The sequence below is a fragment of the Rhododendron vialii genome, chromosome 10a (assembly GCF_030253575.1).
Source record: "Rhododendron vialii isolate Sample 1 chromosome 10a, ASM3025357v1".
Lineage (NCBI taxonomy): Eukaryota > Viridiplantae > Streptophyta > Magnoliopsida > Ericales > Ericaceae > Rhododendron > Rhododendron vialii.
The window spans coordinates 27,977,944-27,996,924 of NC_080566.1; positions in this window are offsets into that span (position 1 = coordinate 27,977,944).

Sequence of the window (18,981 nt, forward strand, 5' to 3'; positions counted from 1 at the left end):
CGAGTATAGAGTTCTTTTTGCTGACTTTGCTCAGTTCAAATTATTCTAGGATTGGAAATCCTGTATTGTACATGTCCATATGAGTGAGTTCTTGGGTTTCCATAATAGTGTATATTGTTATATACTCCTGGCGTTAACTGCGAGCACAAATTTGTGCACTATGGACACTGCTTGGTTTGGAAGATTTAGCTATAAAGTTGTTATATGACCTTGTGATGTTGCCGAATTTTTTTGGTTTTTACTTAGCTTTTTCATCTGGTCGTTGAACTGGTGCTGTTTGTCATTGCTAGTGTTGCTGCTTCTGTAGTCCATAATAGCTTCATCATGTCCATTCAGCATTCTTCTTGTTCTGTTAATTTGCCGGTCGTTCATTGTAAATTATAGGAGACTTTTGATATGCACCTTCAAACCTAAACGTGTCAGAATGCCTATTGTGTTCAGTTTCTGAAGTAGAGATTTCTGACTCTTACAATTGGCATCAGTTTTTTAAGTATAGATTTCTGACTCTTCCAGCCAACAGCGGGTACGGCATTTTGGCTTCCACAACTCAATGCAGCTCCCATGACATGCCAAACATTTGCGCAATTTTTACTATCACTCTCCAATGATTCTCTCATTCATCTGCAAGTCATTTTGTACTTTTTCCCCCTTTTTGTTTCGCCATGTCGAGTTAGTGATGTTTCACCCATGCAGAAACCTCATCCATTGAATTCCAGTTTAAAGGGATCAGCTTTGCCTTTGCTTCTGATCGCAACATACAGGCTTTTGTAAGTAATTAGATCAAACCTTGGATACGCCCCCAACTAACAAATTTCTTTCAGTAAAGATATCTAAATTGTGCTGTCAAAGATAACCCCAGAAGCATAAGTAACCCTTTAATTATGTTAGTTCTCTGTCCCACTAAATAAATATCCAGAAATAATCTCTCTTTTCCTCTTCATAACTGGATGGTTCGGGATCAGCTACCCCTGGTGTAGGGGTTCGGGTTTTATGGGACTTAGGCCAAGATCCAGGCTGGGGTCCTTCTCCCTCAGCTCCGCTGCTCCTGCGACGTGATCTGCAGCAGGTCACTAGAGTCGAATTAGCCCAGTGACCCTCCGATGATTAAGTTAGATCTCAGGGGTAGAAATTAGGTCTAGAGTTAGGGCCAAAAGCATACCTCTCACAATGAGCATCCTTTCATATTTCTAGACCTAGGGTTCCTTGGCCTTCAAGCCAATGCGTGGGGCGTACGCTCGGGTAACCGCCTCAGGTGACGTCATTCATGACGCGGGAGGGGGACGGCCACGGAGCACACCCTGATCCAAATGATTGCTGTTGACCCGTGGTTCAAGGGGGATCAAGCTGATGTAACCACCACACCCGGAGCACTACCGGGAGTTTCGTGGCCGAAGCATGCTTCCAAGCAATGCACCGAGCGTTACACCGAGCACAAGGTCCAGTCCGTAATCATTCACCAACCTGCCAACCGAAACTCACAAGGCATAGACTCGACAAGCCTTGGCCCGTTACCGACACAACAATCGAGGCCACCACAATAGCCCCTCAAGGCCCTGGAGCTTTACGTCCCTGCTTCAGGGTCTCGACCTCACTACGTGAGACATCATGCCTTGATCTTTTTTCCAGAGGGCTACCGTAGAGTATATTTGCCTCGGTAGATTCTGTCCAACCTGTCCCAGCAGCGAGAACCACGTGTCAACAGTTGCCGAGGTCTCAGAAGAGGAAAGCTGCCTCGGCACGTGCCCCGTCAGTTGATTGGTACGAAACGTCGCTTCGGTGACACGCGTCGTCACGCCTGTGGTTTGAATATCCGGCGCCTGACCTCGGTACAGAGCCCCATGATACTGGCCGTCCGATGATGACACGCGTCGAAGATCTGACGGCTCAGTGCACGACGCTTCGTTTCCCGCGCTGCCTTCCACTTCTCCCATTATAAATAGGAGAGACAAAGGTGGGGCGGTTACTTTTCCTCCGCTTCTGAAGACGAACCGCCGTCGCCGTCCGCTTCCAGCTTTCAATCGAGATTTCAAGCAGTTTAGCCACAGATTTCATCGCGAGATTGTGGTATGTTGATCTTTTCTCCTGAAACTTCATGTTTTGATCATTTTTTAGAAGTTTCTCGCCATTTTAATCTTGCATTACCATCGGACCACTTCCCGCCGCCTCTGGTCCGCGGCGGCGCGGGGAATCTCCAGCGCTGTTCTTGTTTCGCCCGAGGTCCATATTCTTTCCGAGGCCTAAATTCTTCCCGAGGCCTATGTTCAACCCGAGACTATAGGAATAGCTCCAAACCTTTAGGGCCCTAACCGAGGAAGAAAGTCCTGGTGAGAGGCGAAGAGAACGAGCTCCGAGGAGAGATGACCGTCTTTGTCAATGATTTTCCCTGAGCACATAGCTAACGGGTTTTTACACATTCTTTTCTTTGCTAGGTAGGAGCGAATGGTCATTGAACTCTCCTCGGACAGTTCCAGTAGCTCGATTTCTTCCACCAGTTTCGAGGAAATCTTTGAGGAAATCCGCTCCCAAGCCTTAAACCGAACTCCGATCGACTTCATTGACCCGAGTATGACAGAGGCCCCCAGCACTTCGGACCGCGAGCCAGGGCCATTTGCCGACGCCCTAGAAGAGGTTCAGGGACGAAGGAGGCCAATGAGGCCCTGTCCCTACCGGAATCAGTATTTCGATGGCACACCGGCCGCCTATGCGGAATTCAAACGGGTCTATAGCGTCCCTCCCGACGTTGAGGTTCGCCTTCTTCCGAACAACGACCCCAGAGATCTCCCACATCGAGAAGGGGCGCTGATCTTTCCCTTGATGGCAATAACTGAGGGGGGAGTTAGATTTCCCCTCCACCAATTCGTCCAGCGAGTTCTCCGAACCCTCAACCTTACTTCCTCCTAGCTCACGGTAAATTTGTACCGAATCATAACCAGCATCATAGAGCTGAGAAGGCAGTATAATTTGACCTTCGGGTTGGAAGAGCTCTTTGGGGTCTACCTACTAGGAGTCAACTGTGAACATGAGAGGTACTACCTGTCCTGCCGAACAGGGTACGATACGTTCTTGATCGATCGTCAACCCGACTCAGAGGAGTGGGCGAGTATATACGTCTCGGTGACCGGGAACTTCATGTTCGGACCCGGGGAGAGAGTGGACACTACCACCACGGTTCGGTTCGAAAACGGGTCCCCTGGTCGGTAAAAACTTATCTTCGGTACATTTTTCATATACTTTGCAGTATTTTGCACGTACTGACTGGCGTTTTATTCATGCAGCTGAGGGCGTCGTGCAGGCGCTTTGGGAGAGAGCCGTTCGGGCGCGAATCACAGCCGCCTATGCAATCCCAATAACAAGCCGCTACGCTCCTGACCTGCTCGGTTACGTTGCCTCCTATACCAGCTTTTTGAAGAAGAAGCCGAGGGAACAAGGCGTTCCAAGGGCAGGCCGGGGGACGGGGCCGAAGAGGGAGAGCCGGTAGAGGTGAAGGAAGAGCGGGAAGAGGGGAAAGGAGAGCAGGCGGAGAACTCGAAGCCGAGGGAAGCACGTCCGCACCTCGGGGCGTCATTCGCGAGGAGATTGACCGAGAGACGCCGGAGAGAACCGGGTTGAGCGCTGAAATGTCGGGCTGAGGTACTCGTGAGGTGTTGGACTTGAGATGCCGAAGGCCGAGGGGGTGAGGCCACGGCTCCGTTATCAGCACGCCCGGTGCAAGGACATCAAGGGCACCTCCCGCTTCCCCCCATGAGCCCCCGGAGAAGAGGCCACGGTTCGAGGACGGAGGGGATGGCCGAGGAGAAGGCCAGGAGACTATTGAGATCCCTGAGGAGGAGGAGCAGGCTGGCGGACCAGGGAATCCTGGGGAAGAGGGTGGCGAATGGGTCAACCTGAGGGAGCTTCCCTGGGCTCCGGAGTTTCGCCACTTCGCTGGTCGGCAGATACACCATGCCGACAGTGTTAAGAACCTCGGGGTGGCGTTCGGGATGCTGAAGGGAAGCATTCTTCCCAGGGATGCACGGGCTGTCACAGGCTTGACCGAGGACATAACCGCCGAAATAGCGCAGGCCCTCTTCACTGTAAGTTGCCATCATCATTACCTCTTATACCTTGTTCCTTTCAATCTATTTATTTTAACTCGGTGAACACCCCGGTTTTTGTTCACAGGCTGGCTCTGGAGCACTGGTGGTCAACGACCGGTGCCAGGCGCAGGAGAGAAAGATTGAGGAACTGAAGTGAGCCCTCGGGCAAAAGGAGGAGGATCTGAAGATTGCTCGGGAGGCTTGTGACCTTTACCTTGCGGATTTCCAAAGATGTGACAAGGAGAGGGTACTTGCCGAAGCTCGAGCTGACAAAGCCGAGGAGGACGCCACTACTTTGCATGCCACCCGAGCTCGCGAGGCTGAAGCCGCATGGAACAAAGGTTACGACGAGGGCTGGGACGCGGCCGGGGTGGAATACAAAAAGCAGGTTTGGGAGATCGAGGCCGACTGCACAGGGATTGCTTTTTGGATGGAGTGCGCTTCGGCCACGAAACTCTGTTAAGCAAGCTCGATCTCCCTGCAGACTCAGAATTTCAAGCAGTGCCCCAGGTGCCTCCTGAAGAGCTCCTTTTGCCCGAGGAAGAAGACGAGGTTGTGCCAAATCCTGAGGAGCTCCGAGCCCCTGAGAACAAGACCGGTCTCGACGCTGCGACTCCAACCGAAGGATGACGGGAAGGGCATGGCTCCACCCCCTTCTATGTTATTATATTTTTTATGTTTGGAAGAACAAAGAAATTTGTAGTTTTGTTTTCCTTATTTTTTTGTCATGGACGGCTCCAGACACTTGGAGTCTTGTCGTTCCGAAGTTGTAATAGTTAAGTAGGATTGGCGCCGAACAATTGGCCTAAGCCAGATTCTTGGTAGGATTTTGACTTTATTCATTGTGCTATGAATGAATGCTTTTCCTTTTCTGAATCGTTATACTTGCTGGACTGTTGCTAGGGTGTATCGATGCCCCTGCTTCGGTTGTGTTTCTGGAAAAAGTTTATACTGAACAGTAGTCTGAAGCACGATCCGAAGCAAAATCCAGGAGAACCGGGTGACCTAGTCCGAAGCAAGTGAGGAGCGATTTTAAGTTGTCCATGCCCCTGCCTCGGACTAAGGCGTCCTGCTAGCGCTACTAACGAAAATAGTCGGAGGCGTAGGTTTGTGAGACGGTGGTACTACTTGGGGACTTGGGCTGCAGTCACGAAGGGGTATGGCTTCGGCCATAGGTTCGGGACGCAGCGAGTCCGAGTAGTGAGAGACTTTGGTGGGTCGCTATAAGGGGTTTGGGGGAAAGCCGAGTATCCTTCAGGCGAGTGACCAAAGGTCCAAGCGACCGAAAAGGTCTGGGCGACTTAGTGGGAATGTTGTCCAAGGGTTTCACCCATGATAGAACAATATCCCTGAAGTCGGCGTAAAACGGTCCTGGTGAGGACGAACGGAGTGTAAGTAATTTAAACAGCGAAAACAAGCACACGGTGCTGAGAAAACAAAATACTCATACTTGTTGGGGTGCTGCCATTACATAGGCAAGTTGCCTTTAGAACTTAAAAGGAAAGGAAATACAATTAAAAGAGTGAAAATGGGCCTTGGTAGCCAAGTGCTTATCCATAGAACTTCTTCAGGTTGTTTGCGTTCCATGTTTTAGCAATGGGGGAACCATCTAATTTATCCAACTTGTAATTTCCTGACCCGAGGTGTTTGATGACTCGGTAAGGGCCCTCCCAATTGGGCATGAGTTTTCGCTTCTTTGATTTCTCCACAACCTTCTTCCAGACAAGGTCATCAGGCTTAAATGACCGAAGACGAACGCTTCGGTTATAACCCTTTGCAATTTCTTGCTGGTATGATGCGAGCTTTATCCTTGCATTCTTACGTTCTTCTTCGGCCAGGTCGAGGTCTGCAGCAATGCTGTCGTTATTGACCGATTCATCGAAGTTTTCAGTACGGATGGTAGGAAGTCCGACTTGGATGGGGATGACGGCTTCCATGCTGAATGCCAAGGAGAAGGGAGTGCGACCGGTAGATCGCCGAGGTGTGGTGCGATAGCCCCAAAGCACTCTGGGTAACTCTTCGGCCCATTTGCCCGGGCGAGATTCGAGTCGGCGCTTGAGTCCAGACGAAATCGCCTTGTTGGCAGCTTCGGCTTGTCCATTGCCCTGGGGATAGGCCGGGGTAGATGTGTCCCATTTGATACCATATTCATCAAGCAGGGCCCGATACTTCTGCCCTGTAAACAGCTTTCCATTGTCTGTAATTATGGCGAACGGCACACCGAAGCGGGAGATGATGTTTCGCCAAACGAAGCGGATGATGTCTGTTTCTTCAATGGTGACCAGGGGCTCGGCCTCTACCCATTTCGAGAAATAATCGATTGCGGTTAAGAGAAACTTGAATCCACCCGGAGCGACTGAGAGCTTACCAACGATATCCATGCCCCATTGGGAGAAGGGCCAAGGGCTGGTGAGAGGGCTAAGGTCCCGGGCTGGCTGATGGATAATGGGAGCGAACATCTGACACCTCTTGCAACGCTTGACGAACTCTTCAGAATCCTTCTTCATTGTCGGCCACCAATATCCCTGAGTGATGGCTCGGTGGGCGAGGGACCGTCCACCGGAGTGACAACCGCTGTCGACGGCATGAACCTCTTCAATGATGCCCGGAACTTGATGTGGGTGCACAACCAATAAGTATGGTCCGGTAAATGATCTTCGGTAAAGCTTGCCGTTGGGGTTGAGCCAGAAGAGAGAGGCTTTGTTTCGGAGTCGGTGAGCGTCTTTCTTGTCGATAGGCAGGGTGTCATCGCGCAGGTAACCAATGATTTCATCCATCCAACTTGGGCCGAGGTCTATGTTGAGGACCTCGTGGCTTAATATGTCAAGCTCGAAACTGGGCTTATCAATGGCGCTGAAGGAAATAGATCGATGTTCTGAGGAGGAGCAGGCCGAGGCGAGCCTTGCGAGTGCTTCGGCGTGGGCATTCTGCTCTCAGGCGATATGCTCGACGCGGATAGCCTTAAAAGTTTTGATGAGCTGGACGGCAGAACTAAGGTAGGTTCGCATTCGGTCGTCTCGGGCTTCGTACTCTTCTGACAGCTGGTTGACAATAAGTTGGGAGTTGCTATAGACCACAAGTTCCTCGATGCCCAGTGCTTGGGCGGTCTTGAGCCCGGAGATCAAAGCTTTGTCTCGACCTCGTTGTTGGAGGCTGGGAAAGTGATAGAAAGGGAGCTTTCGTGCAAAACGCCGGAGGGGGAGAGGAGTACGATCCCAGCTCCTGCGCCTCGGCTGTTGGAGGGGCCATCGACGTACATTTTCCAGATATCGCCGTGGAAGAGCTTCCAAGCAGAGCTTGGATTTGTCTGGAGGGCCGCTTCGGGGCGCGGGGACGGGATCGAAGTGAGAGCGTCGGTTGGAGTGAGCTCGGCGATGAAGTCGGCGAGGATTTGAGCTTTGATCGCTGTCCGAGGTTGGAAGTGGGTCTCAAAGTTTGCAAGCTCGACAGTCCACTGAGAGATTCGGTTGGAGAGGTCGGCCTTCCGGAGAAGAGATTTGAGAGGATACTCGGTTAAGACGATGATGCGATGCGACTAGAAGTACGGGGCAAGTTTTCGGGAGGCTGAGATGAGGGCGAGCACGAGCTTTTCCAGGGGGAGGTAACGTGTCTCGGCGGGGGTCATAGTTTTGCTGGAGTAATAGATTGGTTGGTGCTCTCGACCTTCCTGGCGGACAAGCACCGAGCTTACAGCGTGCGGAGAGACAGCAAGGTAGAGGAACAAGTCTTCCTGGTCCCGAGGGGTGACAAGGAGTGAAGCCTTGGAAAGATATTCCTTTAGTCGCTGGAGGGCTCGGTCACAGTCTTCTGTCCAATTGAAGCTCCGTCGACTGCCCTTTAAAAGTGCGAAGAATGGCTGGCATTTGTCCAAAGAACGGCTTATAAACCGATTCAGGGCTGCGGCCATGCTAGTCAAACGCTGAACGTCGTGCTTGTTGTGGGGAGCCGAGAGTTGATCAATAGCAAGAATCTGGGAAGGATCGGCTTCAATACTGCGTCGAGAGACGAGGTGGCCAAGAAATTTGCCGGAGCTGACACCGAAGACACACTTCTCGGCATTGAGGCGGAGCTTGTGTTTCTTGAGTATCTCGAAGACTTCGGCGAGGTGAGCTAGATGATTGGTGGCGCACATGCTTTTGACTACCATGTCGTCGATGTAAGCCAGCATAGTGTCGCCTAGTAACCGTTCAAACATCTTGGTTACCATTCGCTGAAAAGTGGCCCCGGCATTCTTTAAACCAAAGGGCATAACAAGGTACCCGAAGATGCCGTGGGGGGTGATGAAGGCCGTGTTCTTGACATCGCCTTCGCTCATGGCAATCTGGTGATAGCCCCTATAGGCATCTAAGAAGCTGAGTCGCTCGTGTCCGGAGGTGGCGTCGACGAGCTGGTCAATACGAGGAAGGGGAAAGAAGTCCTTTGGGTAGGCGTCGTTGAGGTTTGAGTAATCGACACAGACCCGCCATTTGCCATTCTTTTTCTTGACTACGACAGTGTTGGCCAGCCACCTAGGGTACTGAACTTCTCTAATTGCCCCTGCGTTCAAGAGTCGGTTGACTTCTTCAATAACGGCCTCGGAATGAACAAAAGAGGACCGTCGTGCCTTTTGTACGACCGGGCGCTTGGCTCGGTCGATGTTGAGTTCGTGGCAAATGAAGGAGGGGTCGACCCCGGGCATCTCATATGGGGTCCAAGCGAACACTTCGATGTTCCGGTTGAGAAAAGCAACCGTCTCATTCCGATCAGTATCACTAAGTGAGGAACTGACATGGAAGAAGCGGGAACCGTCTTTGGTTATTGGGATGGTGGCCACGTCTTCTATGGTCTTGTCGTCAGCGGGTCTACCGACGTCCTCCAAAACTGGGGCCTCGGGGACTTCAATAAGATTAATCCGGGAGGTCTGTTTATTATTTCGGACGGCGTTGACGTAGCACTTCTTTGCTGCAGTTTGATCTCCGTACAAGTCTTCCTGGTGCCCATGAATACCAATGAAACGAACCACTTGGTGATAGGTGGAGGCAATCGCCTTAAGCTTGTGCAGCCAGGTGCGCCCAACAATTGCGTTGTAAGGGCTAGGGACGTCGACTACCATAAATTCCATTTCAAGAGTCACCGAGCCGGCACGAACTGGAAGAGTGATCATGCCGATGGGCCAGACCGGAGCTCCATTGAAGCCGATAAGAGGAACTTCGGAGGGACGGATGTCGGTGTCTGGAAGCTTCAGATCCCTAAACAGAGAGTAGTACATGACTTCGGTCGAGCTGCCCTGGTCCACGAGGACGCGACGAACGTTGAAAGTTTCGATGCGTAGCGTGACTACGAGGGCGTCATTGTGGGGAAGCTGGATGCGGTCGAGATCCTTCTCGGTGAATGTTATCGTCCATTTGGAACCGTCGTCAGTTCTGGGGTGTTTTGGTTCGGGACCGACCAACATGACCTGCTTGGAGGAGGAGGCCTCGTTCAGCTCGTCCCGGATGATGCGAGCGGCCTCAAAGTTTAGAGGGCCATGAATGACATGGATCGTCTGGACCTCTTCCTCGGTGTTGGTTTCAGTACGTTGTGCCCGAGCCGTTGTCTTCTCGTGATCGATGAAGTTGCCGAGGTGGCCACCCGCAACAAGCTGCTCCAAGTAGGCCTTGAAGGGCTTGCAGGCTGTGGTGAAGTGACCTTACTCGTTGTGGTAACTGCATCGGACGATGGGATTCTTGATTTTCCCATTTTCGGTTCCTAGCTTTTGATTTGGGAAGGAGAAAAAAGGCTGATCCTTCACTTGATCGATGATCCGGTAGATAGGAATGGTGAAGATGGTTTTCTCGGCGTTGAAATCATTTGGCTTCGGTCCCCTCCTCTGCGACTGCTTGATGGTGTTGACCTGTTTCTTTAGTGTTGGGACAGGTGCGGGAATCGGTGTGGATACTGAGGTGTTTAGTGTCTTCGAACTCGTAGGCTTCCCGATGCCTCTTTCCGCCTTGGACTCGATGAGCTGACACCAACCCTCAATACGAGTCATAAGGTCCTTCATAGAATTTGGCTTATGGCGAGCGAGGTCGTCATAGACTTGCTCGTCCTGGGAGGTGAGACCGAGCTTGAATCCTCGGGCTGAGATGACGCCATCGCAACCCTCTATCTCATTGAACAGTTCCCAGTAACGTCCGGCGTACTGCCGGAGCGTTTCGTCGTTTTTCTTACGGAGGGCCAAAAGGGAGTCGATCTCCTTCTCGTGCTTATTGCTAGTTACGAACCGGGCCGTGAAGGCATCGCAGAGGGAATCGAATGAGGAAATTGATCGAGCCGGGAGTTGATTGAACCAGGTGAGGCCCAGGTTGCCGAGGCTTGCAGAAAACACTTTGCACAAGAAGGCGTCGTTCGAGGGTTCGTTCCGAAGGAACAGAGACATGACGAGCTTGTACTGAACCAAATGAGTGTATGCCTCGGTCTTGCCGTCGTATTTGGCAAACTTGGGTTGGGTGAATCCCTTGGGAGGGGTAACCGAGTCGATCTCTCTTGTGAAGGGGGAGGTCGTGAGTCGTGTAAGTTGCTTCGTTCTCCAAGATAATGTGGAATAATACCCCAAGCGTAGGGTTTAATATGTCTGTTGAAGCATAATAATCCGGAAGACCGGGATCGTACCCAAGGGAATAATTATATGGCTTGGTAGGATTTGTAGATGCAAGTAAGCTCGGGTTTTCAACCTTTAGACAGCCAACTTTGTTTTACTTTAAACGGTGGAAATAAAAGGCTAAATTAAAAACGAATTAACTAGAGAAAAGATAGGCTAGGTTTAGGAATTATTAACACTCAAGACTCAAGCTAAATCACACTCTTCACCAAATTACACAATTTAAGATACTTGATTAAAGTTCTCAAATTGGAAGATGAAATGATTTGAGAACCAAGCTAGCTCTAGAATTCATTTGGCAAATACCTCGAGCGACAGAGCTCTAAACATCATGTGTGGTGGGTAGGCGATGCTCCCACCTACACATGATCAAAGAGGTTAACACCTCGGTAATTCGTCAAACAAACCCGAACCCCACATCAATTTTCAAATCAAAGTTTAAAGCTCTATTGGGTGCAAAATGCAATTTTTGCCCGAGCCATGAGGTGCTAATTACCCCATGACCTAACCCTTAAAACTACTTACCCATATCTAGAGAGATAAGAGCAAGCAAAAATCTACTTAACATAATGAAATAACAAGACTTGAAATAAACTAGAGATTAAGATAGATCGGGAGTAAAGCAACAACTTTAATTAAGGCGACAATATCAAAAACTAACAAATAAAGACAGAAATTAAAATATTTTTAAAACTGAAAATGAAGAACACTCAAGAACAATTTAAATTGCAATGAAATCTAATCTAGATCTAGAAATTGCACTACTTGAATCTATCTACTTGTTTGTACAAAATGATGTCACAAGCTTTTATACTCCGGGGATCCGCGCCTGGAATATTCCCAAGATGCTCAGAAAATCCACCTATAAGCCCCTCGGCATCGATGGCAACGGCCTTAAAGTGCTCTACTATGGGGCTCGGCATCGATGTAACAAAATACATCCCATCGATGCCGAGATGGTTAAGGGACTGGACCACTAAGGGGCTCGGCATCGATGGACCTTCTCCCTTGACATCGATGCCGAGCTCAGTAGCTCGATGTTTGGCCGTCATCTTCTGCCTTGGCTGCCTGCCTCTTGCTCGGGCAATTCTGCTTCTGCTCGGGCAAATCTGCTTCTGCTCGGGCAATTGGGCCATTTTCAGGTCATGACATGCCTTAAGCCTCGAAAACTCCCCTGTTTGGCGATTCAACTACAATGGGAGGATACGGGACACAAAACTTGTGAATTCAAACTAAACCATATCCACCGAACAAGTGCTTGACAAACAGGCAACAGTGAACAAGAAATACTATGCCTCAAACAACGAAAGCACTTATTCAACAGAATTGAAAACTAGCAGATGATATTTGGATAACGAAAGGAAAGCATGCCATGCAACTAATTATGCAACTATCAAACAATCAATCAAAATGGAATCCATGCGCGGATAGGATCAATTAAGGTCTTTTTAAGCTTGTAATGACCTTGGTTACAAAGGGAAGGGACTACAAAATAGTGTAGTGGCCATATGCTAGCATGGTTCATCTACCTTTGGCCACTACCGACCCTAAACTACCCAAGACATGACCACACGCAGGCCAAACACCAAACAAAGTTACGAAGAAAAAATAAAGAAAACTACTATGAGAAAAGGCCTACTAAAACTACTACCACCGACTCCATCACACCTAGTCGCTATCCTCATCCGGCTTCTCATGATATTAAGCCTCGAGCTCCCCCTTTCCATCAAACTCTTCCTCATCCAGAATGAATGCTAGCCCATAAGTCAACCAATTCTTTTATCAAAATATTCAACCCTCTTTCGAATTCACTTTTGCTCTTTCATAACATTTCTTTGATCTCCTTTCTTTGAGGAATAGGGTCATTTGAGGTGAAATTTGTAGTGAGAGAGATTGAAGAGCCAATTTTGGGACTTTTTGGAGAGGGAGATGAAAATTTGGAGCTTTAATTTTTGTAGTGAGATAGGAAAGATAGGGAATCATGTATCAATTCTGTGCCTTTTCGCATTCCAATCACTTTTATCACATTCACACCACCCCCAAATCTCCTTGAATCATTGAAAATCATTTTCACGCAACCCTTCAAACATCCAGTTACCTAGGTTAAAGCAAAGAACGGAAAAAAAACAGGATGTAAAGTAGGACGAGGTGATACATATGTGGTATGATCATGCAAAGAATGCCTTGTATCCTTTCCTAAGTGCGCTTTGGATTTCAAAATGATTGAAAATCGACATTCAAACACAATTAGAGATGGACATGCGATTATTCTCCTAACTACAAGCATTTTTATTGAAAGATGGCGATATGGGCCAAAACTTGCTCAAAAACTTAACTCAACACCTAAAACTGTTCAATTGTCAACTAAGCATGCAAATTGAGAAACACAAAATTTCTTAGGACTGCTACAAACTCTTGCCAACTAACAATTATTGAGCATGCAACAAGTCATGAAAAAGAACAAAAACTATGAAAAAAGGAAGGATTGCAAGTAAAAACCCTTTTATTTATTTTTGAAATTTTCTGAATTTTCTCATTTTTTTTTGGATTTTCAATTTTCAAATGTTTTTGAAATTTTCAAGTTTTCGCAAAATCAAACAAATAGCACATAAGCTAACCCCTCCCCCAACTTAAAGCGATGCTATGCCTTCATAGCATTAAGAACAAAAGCGAAGAGAGAAAGAGTGCGCGAATGTACCGTCCAAGGGGAATGTCAACCCCTAAATACCTCGACCAAGTTGGAGGATTTCATGTCATTGCCTTGTTCCAGCCAGATTAGATGCTTCCAGGGTTTACTCCTTCGGTTCTACCAACTCGAAACCATAGCTAGTCACACAGGGCCATATCCAAAGCTTTATCGGATTAACAACCGCGGCGCTTAGCCGCCCCCATGCTTAGGGCTCCTGAATGCCTCACTCACTCCGGCTTTAGGTCCAAACCACCAAGGCTGGTGTGGTAGCACATAAACCCTGCAAGACTTAGAGAACGACTTTCCACAAAATAAGTGACATTAGAAACACCGGTCCGTGTTATCCGGCTTCAAACCAAACCAAAATTAAAAGACAGAACATAAAGAAAATGCAAAGAACAAATTAAAACATGCAACACATAATGAAATGCACCACCCGATCATCACGCAATCATACGAGTCATACTTTTCTTCCCATTCCCTACCGGGGGGGTAAAAAATGGGTGGCTATACTAGACTGTTGAGAGAGAAACAGAAAAGAGAGAAAGAAAAAGAGTGTTCAGCCACACGAGAACTACGAACATTTAGCATGCCATTAATAACTATGAGAAGAAACAGAGCACTCCAAGCTACACACTTTGCCAAAAATTGAACTCGACCATGCCACAAGATAACGTACTTTGAGTAAAGCAATTGCCGAATTCGTTTTAAAAACTTAAGTTCCACCAAGTGCATAGCCCAAATCAAATCAATTTTCAATTTGTTGACAAAATCTACAATATAAGGATGATAAACTATAAGAAAATTGTCAACACCAAGAAAATCAATATGTTCTATGATTGGCAACTTCTCAAGAATAGATTCACATGGATCTTGTTTTTCTATCAAAGAGTATGAGAAATCTACCTCAGCATCCATCTCTTTAGCGGTGAGAAGATTAAGGCACAGAGGATTTGAAGGGACAATTGCAGCTTCCATGGTTGCCAACTCTTCAAAGATTGGTCCATAAGCATCTTGTTTAGCCAACAACGAATACAAGTAATCCACTTTGGCATTCATTTCCTTAGTGGTGAGAGATTTTGCCAATGGATGTTCATAGTAGACGCCCGATGTTTCAAGCATGTTCATCTCGTGAGCAAGGAGTAAGTCCTCCGGGGAAGAATCAAGATACGGGAGATCGAAAGAGACAACTTTAGCGGTGAGGTGTTTTCCTCCCGGATCATCATATAAAGGGGCATCTACAAGAGAGGGAAAAACCTTCTTCTCTATTGGGGGTAGTTCTTCAAACTCTTCAAATTTTGGAGTCCAAAAGGTCATAGGACACGCTTCATCCTCCTCATTGAGCAAGGAATACAAATAACTGACGTTAGAAGATTCGAGAAATTCAGCCTCTTCGGCTGTAAGAGCAACTTCCAAAGGATCACTATAGAGCAACTCGTCCACATGTTCTTCCACAAGAGTATCAATAAGGCTCACTTCATGTATATTCTCGTCATCCCCCATTTGACTGCCCACATTAAAAACATTGACCTCCATCTTCATGTTACCGAAAGTCATATTAAGAAGTCCATTTCGACAGTTGATGATTGCATCCGCCGTGGCTAGAAAAGGTCTCCCAAGAATAACCGGAGTAGAAGTAGCTAAAGAGTCAATCGGATTGGTGTCAAGAATGACAAAATCCACCGGATAAACGAATTGGCCAACTTGCACTAAAACATCTTCTACTACTCCCCTCGGTGTACGAACACTTCGATCGGCTAATTGGAGTGTGACACGAGTAGGCTTCATCCCCCCCAAACCAAGTTCTTGATAAACAAAGTATGGAAGTAGATTAACGCTAGCACCAAGATCGAGTAAAGCTTGTTCGATACGCTTCCCTCCAATGGTGACCGCGATAGTAGGGCTCCCCGGATCCTTGTACTTAGGCGCGATATTCGTCTGGATGATGGAACTCACTTGCTCAGTAAGGAATATCTTCTTTTGAACATTAAGCTTGCGCTTCCGAGTACATAGATCTTTAAGAAACTTGGCATATGACGGAATCTGCTTAATTGCATCCATAAGAGGAATGTTAATCTTCACTTGATTGAATAACTCATGCAACTCCGCATTCAAATTTGGTTTCGCCGAAGCCCTCAAACGGTTGGGAAATGGTGCTGGTGTTGGAATAACTTGAGGTTTCGGTACACTTTGTTCCTTCGCCTTACCATTACCATTTTCCTTTGAAACCTCTTTGCTAGCCTCCTTAGGAGATTCCCCAAGGGTTGATGTTGGAATTGAACGATCGATAGGAGGAGGCAAATAAGATGGTTCCGAAGGCATCACCACTTGATTGTCAACTGTCTTTCCACTCCGAAGTGAAATAATAGCCTTTGCTTGCTCAGGGAAAGTCACCGAAGAGCTAGCAAAGTGGAGACCTTGAGAATTTGGCGGAGTAGACGTCGTTTGTGGGTTGGGTTGAGGTTGCGTTGGAAACTTCCCCTTCTCTTGCTGAAGCATACCCACGGTAGTTGTCAACTTTCCCAACTGATTTCTGATATCATTCATCATCTGAGTTTGTTGCTCATTGATTGCAGTTTGACTTTGCAAGAGAGCACTGAATTGATCTTCCCAAGAACGCTTTGGTGGTTGTTGAAACTGTGCTGGTGCTTGCTGAAATTGGTTTGGATGTGGGAACGAACCAGAAGAAGCAAATCCCGGCGGACCTTGAGCTTGAGGGAAACGGAATGCATTCTAAGGTTGCTTCCAAGGCAATTGAGGAGCGGGGGGTGGAACTTGAGAAGAACTCACTTCATTAGATTGATTCCAACAGAAAGCTGGTTGTTGCCTTGTCCCCGGATTATAAGATTGAGAATAAGGGTCAAAACGTTGCACGGCATGTACTTCTTCTGGAGCAATCCCATTAATCACGTTTTTAAGAGCAAGAATATTGGGGCACGCTTCGGTAGAATGGCCCACAATCTCACAAATAACACAAACTTCCTCCATTTGGCGTACTGCTTTCACTTCTTGAGACTGAGCACTTTTTAATTCCAACTTATCAAGTTTTCGGGCTATCTCTTCCAATCGGGTTTCAAAAGCTGTATGCTCCGCAATAGAGAATTTCCCTGAACCTGTAGGACCTTGATTGAACATTGCTCTATCTCCTGGATCTGTAAACTGCCAAGACTGGGTCTTCTCAGCTAGTGACTCATAGTAATCCCAAGCATCCTCCGGTGTCTTCCCCATAAAATCACCTCCACCCATAGTATCCAAAAGTTGTTTACTCTCTTGCGAACACCCTGTGTAGAAATAGTTGACTCTGAGATACAACGGAAGGTAGTGATGAGGAATCGACATAAGCAAGTCTTTGTATCGCTCCCAATACTTGTGGTAAGTCTCTCCATCCCTTTGCTTAAAACATTGAATCTGATCGATAAGTAACTTCGTCCTGCTTGCTGGAAAGAACTTAGTGGTGAAAGCATCATGAACTTCTCCCCAGTTTCGCAAAGATTGTGGCTTCAAATAGTTGAACCATTGTTTCGCCTTGTCTTTGTGAGTGAATGGGAACAATTTCAGACGAGCTTGATCAAGTTGCCCCGGAACTGTAACAAAAGAGTGTAGAATATTCTCGAATTCCCGGATATGCAAATATGGATCCTCCAATTCTCGCCCCCGAAACTTTGGAATTATTCGAAGATACTCAGCCTTGAATTCAAATGTATTCCCAGCGGTCGGAGTCGGAATAACGATAGGAGATACTTGAGGAGCCCGTTCTGGATTCAGATAATCACGTAGAGTACGAACTGGAACTTCTTCGGCCATTGGGCCTTTGCGATTGCGATTTAATTTGCGAGGCGGAGAGTGGGCAGGATACGCCCGGCAATGCTACGGATTCTTGGCGGCGAAGAAGAACGATGAAGCCGATTTGAAATTGGGCTTCGATAAACAGGCATACACAAAACAAATACTACTAACTAACTACCAACAAACAAACTATCAAACTAGAGGGGCTATGCCGCCACCTCAACTCAACAAACAGAATATGCGAGGGGTTATGCCACCACCTCGGCTAAACAATGCAATCAAATTTAAACTAACTAACTAAATTAATTACGCTAAACTAACTAAGAACAAACTCGATATTTAGCCTGGCTTCGTTACACCTCAAGTTTAGTAAAACTAGGTTAGAGGTATCCACTAAACTAAATACGAACTACTAACACATAACTACTAAACTACTACTACTACTACTTAACGAAAGCGGGATACTTACAGTGGTTTGTCGAACCTCCAAGAAAGCCATAATAAGAAATCCCCGGCAACGGCGCCAAAAATGCTTCGTTCTCCAAGATAATGTGGAATAATACCCCAAGCGTAGGGTTTAATATGTCTGTTGAAGCATAATAATCCGAAAGACTGGGATCGTACCCAAGGGAATAATTATATGGCTTGATAGGATTTGTAGATGCAAGTAAGCTCGGGTTTTCAGCCTTTAGACAACCAACTTTGTTTTACTTTAAACGGTGGAAATAAAAGGCTAAATTAAAAACGAATTAACTAGAGAAAAGATAGGCTAGGTCTAGGAATTATTAATACTCAAGACTCAAGCTAAATCACACTCTTCACCAAATTACACAATTTAAGATACTTGATTAAAGTTCTCAAATTGGAAGATGAAATGATTTGAGAACCAAGCTAGCTCTAGAATTCATTTGGCAAATACCTCGAGCGACAGAGCTCTAAGCATCATGTGTGGTGGGTAGGCGATGCTCCCACCTACACATGATCAAAGAGGTTAACACCTCGGTAATTTGTCAAACAAACCCGAACCCCACATCAATTTTCAAATCAAAGTTTAAAGCTCTATTGGGTGCAAAATGCAATTTTTGCCCGAGCCATGAGGTGCTAATTACCCCATGACCTAACCCTTAAAACTACTTACCCATATCTAGAGAGATAAGAGCAAGCAAAAATCTACTTAACATAATGAAATAACAAGACTTGAAATAAACTAGAGATTAAGATAGATCGGGAGTAAAGCAACAACTTTAATTAAGGCGACAATATCAAAAACTAACAAATAAAGGCAGAAATTAAAATATTTAAAACTGAAAATGAAGAACACTAAAGAACAATTTGAATTGCAATGAAATCTAATCTAGATCTAGAAATTGCACTACTTGAATCTATCTACTTGTTTGTACAAAATGATGTCACAAGCTTTTATACTCCGGGGATCTGCGCCTGGAATATTCCCAAGATGCTCAGAAAATCCACCTCGAAGCCCCTCGGCATCGATGGCAACGGCCTTAAAGTGCTCTACTATGGGGCTCGGCATCGATGGACCTTCTCCCTTGACATCGATGCCGAGCTCAATAGCTCGATGTTTGGCCGTCATCTTCTGCCTTGGCTGCCTGCTTCTGCTCGAGCAAATCTGCTTCTGCTCGGGCAATTGGGCCATTTTCAGGTCATGACATGCCTTAAGCCTCAAAAACTACCCTGTTTGGTGATTCACCTACAAAACAGAACTAGAACACTCTACAAGCAAAAAAATGTTAACAATAACTAATTAATAATTAAATTAAACTAAAACTAGACATTAGCGCACCCTACAT